We start from the raw sequence: 2370 nt of genomic DNA, 5'->3' as shown, positions 1-2370 counted from the left end.
AAGTGTTAAGTCGGCCGCAGGCAGGCTCCGAGCTGCTGCTATTCCTGCCAAGTTGAGCCGCCTCCCACCCCGAGTTAACTAGGGTGGACTTTCCCAGCGCGGGAGGGGGGGGAAGGGTCTGGGCTGTACCGCCGTTTCTGAACCTAGGGTCTCCCGAAGTGCTTTCAGCTTTTCCGGGCAAACCTTGACCCAGCGAGAGGCCTCGGAAAAGAGGTAGTAGGGGGCTCTAGCGAGCAGGAGTGTGAAGCAGGCCCAAGGAAGAGAAATTTGCCGGTTGATTTAAGAACGTTCCAACTTTTGAACCTTTTGTTTAAAAGATGCTCCTGGATTTTTGTCAGAAATAGAAGCACCACAACGCAAAATAAATAAACGGGCTGCTCTGTCCCATCAGCTCCAAGACTGTGTTAATGTTTTCTAGAGATGAAAATGTGTGAGCTGGGGAAGTACGTTGCTATTTGTTCAAGATGCCTTGTCAAGGAGACAGAGGCTGTGTTTGAATGATTGTTGCTCTTTTGGTTGAACTCTGACGTGAGAACCTGTAACATGACTTCTGATTTGTGTCTCCCTCCAGCCCACCAGGTAAAGGAATCTGTGGAGGCAGTTGTTGCCTCTTCCATCGAAATTCTGTCACCTGATCATCTGAACGTCTGAAGAGAAATCCTTGGAGAAACCCGGGTCCCCCGCATTGAGAACTTTTCCTGAACGACGAATGGAGTCTTACAATTCCCTCTACCTTCACCCTCGCGCGTTAATTTGATTATTCATTTGAGTTGGCAAGGCCGGCAGTACAAGATGCCTTTAGCTTTGGGAATTATCCTGGAGCTGGAACTGAGGCAGAGGTGACTTAAGGACAGCAAATGAAGAACGATTGACCGAGATATGAACTAATTAGAATTCTTAGGGAGAGGTTTTTTTTTTCTTCTTCCCCTTTTCCTTTCTATTCTCTTTGTAAATTTCTTAACTATAATGGACCAGACACATTAGTATTAACTAGGATGAAATGGACAGTACTAGAAAGTTGCACAGAGATTCGGTCCTCCTATTCCTGTGGTACTAAATTAGAGCCTTCTCTTCCGAGCTAGATTGAGACTAAAAGAAATCTAAATAACGCTTATCTAGACTAATTTTAAGCAGAATTATGTCATGATTTTCTTTCAAGAAGAATTCATTGGTTATATTTTTCCCCCTTTTCTTTTTCTTTAGGAGCTGTTATGCATCTAAAGTCAGAAATATAAACACGCACTGTCTGTTTGGCGGAAACCCCTTAATAGTATCTTCCAATGGAGGATCAAGACACTTTGTGAATTTTCCCTAGATAATGCCCATATTCCGAATGACTGATCAGAGAACTCCCGTATTGTTAAGTAAAATGAGAGGAAGGCCAGTGACGTGGGAGTCGAACAATGGCATTTCTGAATCAGTTTGCTTGATTGACGTTTGGGGGCTTCGTGACCCCAGGGAATAGGACTCATTACTGTGAATACACCAAAACATCAACCAAGATTAGAACTCTAGATCCTGTTTTAATCCCATTTCAGTCTAAATTATAGTGGGAAAATATCAAATCTGGGAAGAGAAAGAAAGAATGACTTCTTCATACACTGACTGAACCTTTTAATTGTATTAAGAAGAGAAAATGTGAACGTTAAGCAGAAATAGCTTTAATATCTTAGCCATCGTAACGAAGATTTTTAAAAAACAAACTACACAGATAGGAAGGGTTGCTAAGAACCCTTGTGCAGGACAAAACATTTCATTGTATTGAGGAGATGCTCTGTTGAAGAAATGTGTAGAGACAGCCTCTCCCATCCCCCATCATGTTCGTTTACAAATAACAGTAGTAATTTTTAAAACTCCACAATATATTATAATTGTTTTAAGTTTGATTCTGGAACACACTGCCTCAGAAAATAATTGGACTCTTTAAATGATGTGATCCAATTTTTTTCTTGGATTTCCAAGATTTTCCTGTTTCTTGGGAGGGGGAGGGGAAGAAAGGGTTTTTTTGTTTGTTTTAATACAGAAAAGTTGTGTTAACATGTAAATGCGACGCGGGAAATTGTGAATATTGATCTTGAATTCTTGGTAGGAAATAGAATGTGTCTGAGCAAAATCTGCATTTCGCAAAATAGTGAGTTTGAGATAATGTAGATTGTGTTAGATCAGAGTACAATGTATAGCAACTTCAATTAAGGAATATTTGACCCTTCAATGGGATTCTGAAAGCTTAAAAATAAGAAAAGCATAAAACCTCAAATAGGGTAAATTTAAAAAAAAAACTTCAATTTTCCCGAGCCAGGTATAATTTTGTTTCAGAGCTGATCTTTAGCTATATCCTTTTGCCTTTAAATAGATAAATAGAAGGAAAAA

The 2370-nt window shown here is 40.1% G+C and overlaps 1 long non-coding RNA gene across 1 annotated transcript; it reads left to right on the top strand.

Moving 5' to 3' along the window:
* Positions 1-472: 472 nt before the first annotated feature.
* Positions 473-1861, top strand: LOC127564889 (uncharacterized). The gene is made up of 2 exons (XR_007954383.1): positions 473-839; positions 1204-1861. It is a non-coding gene; the product is annotated as an uncharacterized LOC127564889 (long non-coding RNA).
* Positions 1862-2370: the final 509 nt, after the last annotated feature.

Source organism: Antechinus flavipes, chromosome 5, assembly GCF_016432865.1.
Source record: "Antechinus flavipes isolate AdamAnt ecotype Samford, QLD, Australia chromosome 5, AdamAnt_v2, whole genome shotgun sequence".
In the NCBI taxonomy this organism is placed as follows: domain Eukaryota; kingdom Metazoa; phylum Chordata; class Mammalia; order Dasyuromorphia; family Dasyuridae; genus Antechinus; species Antechinus flavipes.
The sequence above is the reverse complement of the archived record's forward strand: the minus strand, read 5'-3'. Positions and strand labels throughout refer to the sequence as shown.